We start from the raw sequence: 12,945 nt of genomic DNA on the forward strand, positions 1-12,945 counted from the left end.
AAGTTATAGGATTTGAGAGCACCAAGCAGAAGAAGCTAAATGCCAGTGAAGGAGCACCAACTAATAAGTATAAAAAGCAAAGAAGAGGTTTAGCCAGACTCAAAAATATTTGAATGATTTATTGCATCAAAGGGCAGTCCTTTAAACAAATTTTATTTGCATGGAAATATGACTAATAAAATGTGGCAAATTTAGTAAAGACTTTATTTGGGCTGCATAGGTATTCTTTCAGATAGAAAGGGAAAGAGTTTGCATGCTCTGTTGGCAATATGCTCTATATTTCAAATGTTTTATGAGAATTTGTACAAGGTGGGGGACTAACGTAATTAACAAAGAACAAGTTTGTCAGATCTGTGTCTTCCAATTTTTTTCTCAAGTTGATTTGTAAACTCCAAATAAGCCTCTCTCTTAAATTGCGAGATCTCTATGGTCATCAAAGAGCTACCCAAAAGGCTGGAGGTCCAGATGGACGGAATGCTTGCTTTTATAAGGTGCTTAATGTGAAACTGCACGGTGAACTGAGGTATCTTTATGAAAAGAGGTTTACACTGGGGCATATGCCAAACACACACACACAAAAAAAACCCCTCAGTTATCATTGTGATACCCCCTACCCCCTTCCCCCCCCCCCCCAAAAAAAGCCAGAAACCTGTAAGATCAGTTTCCTATAGGCCTATTTCTTTATTAAATCAAGATATAAAAATGTACAATAAAATATTTGCCAACAGATTGAAATATATTATACCCAAATTAGTCTCCCTGGGGCAAGCTGGATTGGTTTATAATAGAAGATCTAGTGTAAATGTGTGCAAGTAACTTGCTGTGTTTGAGGCACGCCAGGATGGGTTAATTTCAGATCCTGTATTAGTGGGATTCAATGCAGAAAAAGCAATTGACAGGAATTCCTGATCATTTTTTTTTTAATCTGTATTACGGCGATATGGTTTTCATGGTAGGATTTTTGACTGTATAAAAATTCGCTATTCTATTCCAACATTGCAGGTAACTGCTAACGGCTGTTTATCTGAGATGTTTGAGTTACAGAGAGGAGCTAGACAAGACTGTCCCCCCTTTCTCCTCTTTTGTTTGTTTTATCTTTAGATAATCAAGAAATGGCAAATTATTACTAGAATTTCAGTGGGAAATAAACCTATGAAGACTCTTGTTTGCTAATGATACCCTCACGCTTCTTTCTAATGCTAGGCAATCTCAGCCCAATGCAATAAACCTGTTTTCATGCTACGGAAGTTTCTCAGGTTTGAAACTAAACCTGGATAAGTCTGAGGCTATAGATTTATTAGAACTATGCAAACTGATTGGACAGACTTTCTTTTAAAATGGAAGTCTGATGTAATGAAGTAGTTTGGCTTACAGATTCATAAAAATCCTTGTTTTTGATATACTCGTAATGTTCAGCCTATTATTATAGAACTGCAAAACAAAATTCAGAGCTGGTCAAAGCTTCCTGTATCTCTTCAGAGGAGATCAGGTTTGGCGAAGATAATTATAGCACCAAAACTCACACACACACACATATATACACACACACACATATACACACACACTATACATATATATATAACAAATGGTTCCGATTACAGTATTAAAATAAGACATTAGCGACCAAATTTTAAAAAATTTTAAAAAATTCATCACGGATACGGTAAAAAATGGTTTCTTTAAGCTATACACGCTTAAACGTATTAAATCTCTATTATACCAATATGATTTCCGCACAGTTTTACAAGCAACTATTTTATCAAAGATTGATTACTGCAATGCTCTGTTACTGGGTCTACCCAAAGCCACCATTCAACCTTTGCAAATGCTGCAAAATGCAGCTGCCCGCATTATCACCGACACAAGCCGCCATGATCACATCACTCCAGCTCTTCAGTCTTTGCACTGGCTACCCGTGGCTTACAGGATAATTTATAAATCTATGTCGCTGATACACAAAGCCATTCAAAACAGAGAAATGCTCTGGTTCACAGATCAACTACAATTCAAAACGTCTTCCCGCCCAACGAGATTCCAGAATTTAGCCAAACTAAATATCCCAGCACCCAATCTGACTAAACTCTCTAGTACAAAAGAACTATCTTTCATCATTGCTGGATCAACAATATGGAACACCATGCCCTCTGAATTACGCCAGGAACTCTGTCACAAAAAATTTAAACAAAACCTTAAAACCTGGCTATTTAAAAAAGCCTACTATCAATGATCTGAATCCTCAACTACTCTTCCTAACTGCCACAATCTCTCATATATTGCTTATATTCTATTAATACAAAGTTATATACTGTATTGTTTTTGTTTAGTTACCTTGTTATATTGTAAAGCGCAATGCTGAATTACTGTTTGAATGTAAACCGAGGTGATGTTATTTACGTACCCCGGTATAGAAAAATCTATAAATAAATAAATAAATAAATAAATAAATAAATAAAAGCCCGGTGCACGTAAAAATAGGTACTTACACATGTGGTTGGGCCTTGCATGCGCTGTGCACATTTTCAAAAGGGCCTAGCCATGCACGCAAGTGCCGCTACGTGCACAAGTGATGGGCCCTGAAAAAAATGGGCGGGACAGATCTCGGCCATGACAGCAGCCCGGGGAAGCGCGCATGTTATAAAATCAGTGCACGCATCTTTTAAAATCTACCCCTAAGGCTCTAAATATTTGAAGTAAATTTTGTGGCACAACAAGAGGGTTAGAATTTCTATTGGTAAATTAATGGTACCAAGAGATGAAAGTGATATGGGGTTCCCTGACTTCCAATTTTTATAATATACAGAGCTTGACATACCACCTTGGAGATTGAATAATAGATATAGTACGAAAGCATAAATTGATAGATTGAGAAACAAGTGACTTTTCCATTAAGTTTAAAATACATTTTGCATGCTTAAAAAAAAAAAAAGGCATTATCAGATTGAGTTTCTCAGTCTATTCTACCGGTAGTGAGGACGATGTGAGGTGAATGGTAATGTGACAAAAAACGTGTCACTATCAGATTTAATTTCACTATACCTATCCCGGAAAGGCCATCCGAACTTTCTTCCTGATGCTAGATACCCAGCATATAAAGGGCTGCAAATCAATGTAGATTTTCTTCTTGACTTAAAAGAAAACAAAATGCAAACTTGAGTACTGCAGAGACAAATTGGAATTTCATGATAGAGAGTCTGTCTTCAGATTCATAATTACATTACTGTAACATTGAGACAAGATGTGAGGGGAACTGATTCTATGTCACTTCAGGAACTGATAAAGATTTATGGGTAAGATAAAGGGTCCTTGTGTGTCTATAAATTTCTGCACAGTTGTAGATAGAATACTGTCTTGATGGTTGACAGATATATAGCAGAGAGACCTAGAAGTCCCCCTAAATGTGGATAACATGCAGACTTGTAACATACTGATATATTGTATTATAGAAAATGTTCCTCCAGAAATGTAGTCGAGAGTCATCCACAGGACAATTTTTTGCCACTGAGAGCACATCAGGCTGGGATTGTAAATTCTAATCAATGTTTAATATGTCAGGGGATAGATGCCATATTGATAAGTTGTTTATGGGAATGTCCTATCATGTGTCATTTTTTTGGAATGATAAAGTGAGAATTAGCTATAATTATAGGGAAGGGGTACCTATGGGATATTTGTTCTACTTCTTGGGTCATTTCCTGGGGGTGGTGAAGATGGGAGGTAGGTAGGTTTCATAAACTCCTTTGATCAAGACTTGTTTGATGGCTGAAAGATGCATTCTGTTTAAATGGTTAGATAAATCTAATCTCATGACTGGAAAAATAAAAAAATGCTAGATAGACAGATAGATAGAACCCTTATATTAAGTCTCGGGCAGGATAATCTCCATCCAGACTATACTTCAAGTGAGTGAGATTTCTTTGAAAAGTAAATCCTTTGTTGTTATAATTTACACAGTTAATCGAACATTGTGTTTTTTAAATGCTGTATTTATATGACTGGGTCCAGTAATGTTCTATTGCTCCCTTTTTGGTGTAGTCATATGTAGTTTATGATGCGTTTGGGCGTTAATGAGGAAAAATGGTTGTCTTTAATTGTTAATCAGAAAAACAGTATACTCTCTCACGTAATATAATGATACTGGGTCCAGAATATGCCACTGTTGCACCTATGCACACAATCGGCCCCTTGAAGAAGGCTGTTACGAGCCCGACACGGACCACATTTCGGCATGTATCTTACAAAACCTCCACGACCAAATCTCAGGCATTTCCTCCAACAGCGCAAAAGTTAAGTGTCAAAGTTTGAACGATGATATTCACTTTATCACAAATTGAAATGAAAAATCGCAATGAAAAATTGAAATAAGAAAAGAATGTGATACAAAAGACCTATGATTATACTATCAGTATACTCACACTTTGTGCTAACTAGCATGGAATTGTATGCCTTTGTATGAGGTCTTCACCACACAAACTTGTCTACGTGGACTTACAGAGAACATTTGGGTGTCTTTATTTGTTAGCATATGCTGAAGGCTTGTGAATTTAATAAAGAGGTTACTTTAAAAAAAAAAAAAAAAGCCCCAAACACACCCACCTTGAATTTCAGATTTCTGAAACAGCAATCTTAATGCACCCTGAGAAGGCTGGCTCAGAAGGTTTCAAATCCTCTCTGCATTATGTCCTGATTGCAGAATAAATAATGCTGTTTACTGTTTTTTTTAGCTTCTATTTATTTATTTACTAACGCTCCTGTTTTAATCTGATAGACTTGAAGTGCCATACTGCATCAAGAAAATGGAGCCTACATTCTACATTCAAGGAAAAAAAAAAAAAAGACTGGTATGAGAAATTTCTGACTGAAGTAGAAACTGCCTAAATATTTCTGTATAACAAGTGAAAAACAAGGTGGGGGGGGGGGGGGGGGGGGGGGAGGGTCAATTCCATAGCCGGTATCAAACCACCCATCTGTCTGGAGATCCAGGGACAGAGGGTGGTGCACCTCACAGAAAGCAATCCTCCATCAAGGGCAATAATAGAAAAGGGGAAAAAAAAAAAAAAAGACATGAGCAGGACATAAGTATCCTGCACATCATGCTAAATTGATGGGTACCAGGAATAGCATCTTGTAAGTCAGTAAGGAAATTGAAACATGGGAGGTTTTTTCATGCACCAGTAGATTTCATAAAGACTGGTTCAATCTCCTCGGCAGCTTTGGCAAACAAGCTTTTAAACGCTCTCCAATCAATCCTCCTCCTCATAAGGCAGTTTCGTTGTAGGCATAGCTACAATGTGCACCCCCTAATGAACTGTGCCTCTTCAGAAGTAATTCAACAAATATTTTTAGAACAAATTGTGCGGGGCACTTAGATTTCATCTGACACACCAAGCACAGAAAGGGCTCCAAATCTCATTATACGCTAACAAGATGGATTTTTTTTTCTGAACTCTTGATGGTTCTTACAGCTTTCCCCAAGTAATCAACTCCAGGAAGACGTGCCTTTCAGTTTCCAGGCTGCTAGTCATTCAGGCTAATATCAACAGGCCTAGCAAGCCTAGGCAACAGGTGGGAAAATTCTGGGGGCAACAAAGTGCCTACTTGCCCGCCCCATGAACCTCCAACCCTACCACTTGATCTCTGCTGCATTTTCTCCTGCTTCCCTCAGCAGATCTCTAGTCCCCCTCCCTCCCTCCCCACCCAGGGGCACCTGGGCTCTGGCAGTGCTGCCAATATAAGGCAGGGAGCACAGGGTCTGAATTAGCTCACACTCACAGGCCCTGCCTCCTACAGGGAAGCCCAGGGGGAGCAAGGCCAACTGTACAACCTGCAAGAGTTGATTCAGACCTTGCACTCGCTGTCTTCTGCCCCGAAGTCCACGGAAGACAGTGGAGAGTGGATTGGAGGGTCTTGGTGGGGGTGGAGTAGTGTGGCACAGGTACTGACAGTTCCAAGAGAGACAGCAAAAGCCCAAATCTGTTCAGGTTTCAAGAAGAGTCCTTCTTCCTAAATGCCTTTGCATCAAGCAAGGTCCAAAAATCAACTTGGTCAAACTGGATATATGATGAGATATGCCTTAAATAAGCAAAATACTGATTGCAACTGCCGACAGATTTATAAGGAATAAATCTTTTAAATGTAGCAACTTTGATGATATCCAGGGCCTTTCATCTTAAAACATGTTTGGAAAAGAGACTGTTGAGGGGAGATATGATAAGAGGTCTATAAAATGAATAGAGTGGAACGGGGAAATACAAAATCGGTTTTTTACTCTTTCATAAAGTACAAAGACTAGGGGGGACATGCAATGAAGATATTATATCACCACCAAAATCCATCTCTTCCTTTCTGAACTCACAAACAGATCCCTTATTGCACTTCCTCCTCACATCCCTCTTAGACTATTTCAACCTGCTCCTCACAGGTCTCCCAGTAAGCCATCTCTCTCCAACACAATCCATCCAAAATTCTGCTGTGCAACTTATCTTTTGCAAAGTCACTACACCCATATATAAGCCCCCTTCTCAAGTCACTACATTGGCTCCCAATCCATTCCCGCATGCAGTTCCAGCTTCTCCTATTCACTTATAAGGGCTTTTACTCTGCATCTCCTCCCTACCTTTCATCTCTCTATATTCCTCCTTGTGCACTCCGCTCCTCAGACAAGTCATTCCTATCTATGCCCTTCTCTTCTCCCGCCAATTCCCATCTCCGTGCTTTCCATCTGGCTGCACCATATGCTTGGAACAGGCTTCCTGAGAAGGTGCATCATGCTCCCTCTCTTGCTGTATTTAAATCCCATCTAAAAATCCACCTTTTTGAGGCCACTTTTAAATCTTAACCCCCAATTGTCCCCGCTTACAGCTTCAATTTTTAATCATTTTCTTATGAATTCTCAAAATCTTTTGCCCTGTATCTTTGTCTTCATTAGACTGTAAGCTCTACTAGCATGTATTCGCTCATATGTTTTTGTACAGTGCTGCATACATGGACTAATGCTTTGGAAAGTAGTAGTAGTCATTTGAAGCTTCCAGATTCTAATCCTGGTTCTTGAACGATTAAGCAAATTAAGTTTGTCTTATACATTTACTCTATTACAAGGATCATGAGCAGTTTAGACTGCCTAGTGAGTGCTCAGGATGGACAGCGATGAATTCAATCTTAGAGAAGACACTCCTAGACAATTGTAAGAGAAAAGTCCTGATGGGATCATCAAGGGGAGGCAAAAAAAAAAAAAAAAGGGAAAAGACCAACCAAGTGAAAACTTTGCTAAGATGAATATCCAAGAAAAAATGCTTTAATTTAAAGGCTTTTCCCAAGTCGTGAATTTACAGGCCAAGGGATACATTAATCAAGCTCACTGATTCCACATTACAACTGGGATCTTCTGTGGTTGAATACAGCCTGCCATTTCAATCCATTTCAAAGATGCTGCATAATAATAAAATGCCTTTTAAAGTGCAAAGAGATTTTATTATCCTTTTCTCTTCTGATGCCTGTTACTACTTAGAGCTATTTATTCAGCACAGTGCAAGTAGGAACAGTTCAGTTAAGAGTCTGCCCTCAACACTGCCGAGAAAATCTAGGAGGTTCTGGAAGCCACATTTAAGATTTATTTTTTTTTTTAATTCTTTATTTATAGACTTTTTCAATGCTATTTCAAGAATTACAAACTTGAAATTAGAAAAGGAGAAAGGTAAAGAAAAATACTTTTATACAATATTATCTAAAGACAATAATACAACTTTGCTCCATAAACCCACTAAAGTGATCCATTACTTACCAAGCCTCTTATAATTACAGCGAAAATAATGTGTCAGATAAGGAACTCACTCTTGTTAAGGGAAGAAGAGAAGGAACAAACTCAGTATCCCCAGACTGAGGTACAGACATTGCTTAAAAAAGCAGAGAATTGAGAGGGAACAAGAAAAACAGACTGATCCTTTATTCTTCACTATCCATTTACAAGGAAATTTTAAAGTAAATGTAGCCCTAATCTGTAACACCCTAGAATGCATTAAGAAACACTCAAATTTAGGATTTTAGGTAGAAAGTTGAAATCCAGAGCCTCCAGCGCAGCATTCTCAGAAACCCCTCCCCATTCCACGTACAGGATCCCAGAGGCAGGCAGAGCTCTGGAGTCTCAATGTGTGAAATAAGACAAATGGTGCAGGGGAAAGGGTTTTAGATATTTTAGGAGCTGGGGAAGGCAGGGAGGGGGGGCTTTTCCAAAAGAATGAGCTCCACCTTAACCAGAGTTGAACCAGGCTGCTGGCACTAACATTTTAAAAAGGAAACAGATGATCAGCAAAGCAGCCAGTCACTCAGAAGTGCATGACTTGGAATGATGCAACTCTAAAGGATATTAATAAAACATGAAAATTAGGGTATCCAGATAGAGATTGCAATAAATGCTATCATAATTCCAGGTGCCTTTAAGAAAGGAGCAGGCTGAACAGAAAAATTCCAATTTACCCCTATCAACTGATAAGTAGGTTGTTAATACAAACAAAAAACAAACACACTTTGAAATGTCTGTATACAAATGCTAGAAGTCAAAAATTCAATATGGGAGAGTTAAAGTGTATAGCACTGAATGAAGAAATAGATATAATTGGCATTTCAGAGACCTAGTGGAAGGAGGATAACTAATGGGCCACTGTCATACTAGGGTACAAACTATATCGAAATGATAGGATAGCTCAAATTGGTGGAGGAGTGGTGCTATATGTTAAAGAGGTCAGAGCAAACAAGAAAAATTCTGCAAGATCTAAAATGCAATGCACAACCTTTATGGATAGAAATTCCATGCAAGAAGGTGGTGAGGGTGTATTACTGTCCACCTGGTCAGAATGGACAGATGAAATGCTAATAGAAGTTAGGGAAGCTAACAAAATTAACAACACAGTAATAAAGCAGAGTTGCTTACTTGTAACAGGTGTTCTCCTAGGTCAGCAGGATGTTAGTCCTCACACATGGGTGACATCATCAAATGGAGCCCGGCACTAGAAACGTTGACTGGCACACTGAGCATGCTCAGCATGCCACTATCCACATGGGGTCCCCCTTCAGTCTCGTAACTTAGAATTACAAAAAAATAAAACATATATAGGAGAAAACCAACTCCGTAGGGTGGCGGGAGGGTTTTGTGAGGACTAACATCCTGCTGTCCTAGGAGAACACCTGTTAGAGGTAAGCAACTCTGTTTTTTCCTAGGACAAGCAGGATGGTAGTACTCAACAACAACTCTGGTGCTGTGGAGAACAGAGGGAGACAGCCTGAACCCAAAAAAAGGGCCCTAGGCAGGAAGAGTTGGGTTTTACAGCTGAAAGATTCTGAAGGACAGACTGGCTGAAACTGCTGTCATGTCAGCCATCCCTGTCCAGACAGTAATGGGCAGCGAATGTGTAGAGAAAACGCCACATCGCAGCCTTGAGATCTCAGCCATGGGGACAGCTTGCAAGTGGGCCACCGAAGCCGCCATGGCTCTACGGAGTGAGCTTTGACATGGCCTCCTAGCTGAAGGCCCGCCTTCTCAGAGCAGAAGGAAATACAATCCACCAGCCAGCAGTGTTTGCCTGGAAACCGCAACTCCCAATCTATTCTTGCCGAAGAGATGAAGAGCTGCATGGAGTGCCTGTGGCCTGCTGTCCGCTTGAAGTAGAAAGCTAAGACCCTCTTTCAATCCAAGCTGTGCACAGCCTGTCCGTCCTGGTGCGAGAGAGACCTGGGAAAAAAGATGGGCAGAATAATTGACTGATTAAGATGAAAATCAGTCACCAACTTAGGCGGGAACTTAGGGTGAGTACGGAGGACCACCCTATCATGAAAGAAATTTGTGTAGGGCGGATGTGTCACCAATGTCTGAAGCTCGCTTACCCTGCATGCTGAAACGACCGCAACCAGGAAGATGACCTTCCAGGTCAGGTACTTCAGATCACAGGAGCCCAAGCGTCTCGAAAGGATCTCAAATGAGCCAAGCCAACACCACGCTGAACTCCCAGGACACAGCAGGAGGCCACAGGGAAGGCTTCAGTTGAAGCAAACTCCGCATAAACTGCCCCACTATGGGCTGCACAGAGGTGGGTGAACCTTCAACACCATGGTGGTAAGCACAGATGCCACTCAGGTGTACTCTGACCGAGTTAGTCTTCAGATCAGTGTCTGAAAGGGGCAGCAAGTAGTCAAGCAACCTCGGAGTGGGGCAAGAAAATGGATCTAAGCCGTGACACTCACACCAGATGGAAAACCTCTTCCACTTCAGGTTATAAGACTTCCTGGAAGCTCCCAGGACCCGAGATAAGCTGTCAGAGAGATCAAGGGGGCTGCAAAACTAGCCTTTCAACATCCAGGCCATCAGAGACAATGCCTTGAGGTTGGGATGGTGCAGCCTGTCTTGATCCTGCGAGATCAGGACAGGGGAGGTCCCCAGACTGATCGGTTCTCTGAGAGAGAGAGATCCTGCAGCAGCCGGACCCAGACCTATCTTGGCCAATGAGGGGCAATGAGAATCATGGTCCCCCCTCCCGTCCCGCCGGAGCTTCAAGAGAGTCTTCATCACCAGAGGAAGCAGAGGATACGCATACAGAAGGCCCTTGCCCCAATGACGGGCAAAGGCGTTAGAGGCTGGTGTGCTGTCCCCCCCCCCGTACAGGGAGCAGAAGTGGCTCACCATGTTATTACAGAGGGAGGCGAAGAGGTCCATGTCCGGGATCCCCAAAGGCGAAAGATGCGATCCACCACTGCTTGATCCAGGGACCACACATGGGGTCAGAACACTCAAAATCAGCTGGTCCGCCCCCACATTCTCCATCCCGACCAGGTAGATGGCCCAGAACAGCATGCCCTGGGACTGAGCCTAAGACCAAATCTAGACAGCCTCCTGACACAGGAGGAATGACCCTGTACCTCCCTGCTTGCTGATGTACCACATGGCCACTTGGTTGTTAATCTGAACCAGGACCACCTGGTTTGACAAGCGATTCCGGAATGCCCAGAGTGCATACCAGATATATCTCTGATCACCCAAAGCTCCAGGAAGCTGATCTGGCATTGAGCTTCCTAAGTGGACCAAAGACCTTGCGTGCGGAGGCCATCCACATGTGCACCCCAACCCAGAGTGGATGCATCTGTGGTAAGCACAACCAGGGTCGGGGGGGGGGCTGAAAAGGAACCCCCTGCTCCAGATTAGGCAGACTCTCCCACCAAGATAAAGAGGTCTGGAGAGATGGCGTGACACAAATGTGCACACTGAGGTCCTGGGTGGCCTGCTGCCACTGAGACCACAGGGTCCACTGAGCCCTCCGTATATGAAAGAGAGCCCAGGGAGTAACATGGACAGATGCGGCCATGTGACCCAGCAAGCGAAGCTGAAGCCAGGCCAACACCTGTTGGCTTCAGTGGACTAGACTTGCCAGAGACTCCAGACCAAGCGCCCAATCGTGAGGAAGAAGGGCCTGGGCCTGTGACATGTCCAGGCGGGCACCAATAAAGTCCAACTGATGTGACTGGGTGAGATGGGACTTTGGAAACAAGCCAGAGGGACTCCAGCACCTGAATGGAGATGCATAGGGAGCAAAGTGCCCCCTCCTGGGTGGCGCTCTTCACCAAGCAGGGAAACACTTGCACCCCCAGCCGGTGGAGATGCGTGCACCCACTACTGCCAGGCATTTGGTAAAGACCCATTGGGCCAAAACAAGGCCAAATGGCAACACCCTGTACTGAAAGTGGCTATCGCCCACGAGGAACCATAGATACTTCCTGTGACCAGGGAAGATCTTGATGTGGGGTACAGATCTTTGAGGTCGAGGGAGCACAGCCAGTCCCCTCTTTGCAGGAGGGGGAAATCAGAGTGCCCAGCGAGACCATCTTGAGCTTTTCTTTTCGCAGAAATCTGTTCAAGGCCCTCAGATCCAAGATGGGGCAGAGCCCCCCTGTTCTCTTTGGAATCAGGAAATAGGGGGAGTAGAACCCCCATCCTTGCTGACACAGCGGTACGGTTTCTACTGCTCTGGCCATTACAAGGGCGGAGAACTCCATCCAGACAATTTCCTGATGTGGGAACTGGCCCCACAACGGGCAAGAGGGAAGTCCATGGGGATATCCAGGAAGTTCAACTGATACAGTCGATGAATGATGGGCAGGTCCCACTGATCTGATAACTTGTGGCCAGAAGTCCACAAAGGCCCATAGCTGACCTCCAACCAGAGGCACCAATGTCGAGGGTATGGTCACAGAGCTTATGCTCACTCGCAGCTAGTCAAAACCTTGTAGAAGGGCTCCGCTGGAGTGGCCCCTGGGAATGTGATGCCAGAGGATAATATTTCCTTTGGCAATAGAAGGACCTCCTGGCACCCTGACACGAGGATTTCCTGGCGGAGGACAGTGGGTCCTACATACTGGCCGAGAGATGCTGGAGGGTCTCATGGTGATCCTTAATCTGAGCCACAGCATCTCTCACTTTATCTCCAAACAGATTCTCGCCAGTACAGGGCACGTCTACAGGCTTCTCTTGGACCTTCAGACAAATCTGAGGCTCTGAGTCATGCCATCCTACAGGTGCTGATGCCCACCGCCGCCACCCTAGCTGCCATCTCAGACACATTATAGGTGGATTGCACCTCGTGTTTCCACACTCCAAGCCTTGCTGGGCAACTGCCAAGAAGGCTTCCTGCTGCTGCTGGGGGAGGCGTGCAGACAATTCCTGAACCTGCTTCCAGAAGTTTTGAGTATATTGGGTCATGTACAGCTAGTAGGAAGCAATCTGGGCTATCAGCATAGTGCCTTGGTACTCCTTCCTACCTAAGGCATCCAATGCCTGGCTTTCCTGACCCAGAGGTGCAAGAACGCTTGGCCTAATTGAGGGCAGATTCCAAGACTCCACCACCACTGACTGATGCGGGAGCTATTGCCTCTCAAAACCCAAGGCCTGTTGCACTAAGTAGACCGCAT

General features: G+C 43.2%; 1 protein-coding gene and 1 long non-coding RNA gene across 2 annotated transcripts in view; one reads left to right on the forward strand and one right to left on the reverse strand.

Moving 5' to 3' along the window:
* The window catches only part of SLC22A23 (solute carrier family 22 member 23), a 344,725-nt gene that overhangs the window by 257,905 nt on the left and 73,875 nt on the right, over positions 1-12,945 (reverse strand). The window lies entirely within an intron of this gene.
* Positions 1-12,945, forward strand: part of LOC115085035 — a 52,974-nt gene that overhangs the window by 37,885 nt on the left and 2,144 nt on the right. Inside the window, exon 2 of the long non-coding RNA XR_003854697.1 lies at positions 4,766-4,838. This is a non-coding gene — a long non-coding RNA (uncharacterized LOC115085035). The remainder of the gene's footprint in view (positions 1-4,765; positions 4,839-12,945) is intronic.

Source organism: Rhinatrema bivittatum, chromosome 2 (assembly GCF_901001135.1).
Source record: "Rhinatrema bivittatum chromosome 2, aRhiBiv1.1, whole genome shotgun sequence".
In the NCBI taxonomy this organism is placed as follows: domain Eukaryota; kingdom Metazoa; phylum Chordata; class Amphibia; order Gymnophiona; family Rhinatrematidae; genus Rhinatrema; species Rhinatrema bivittatum.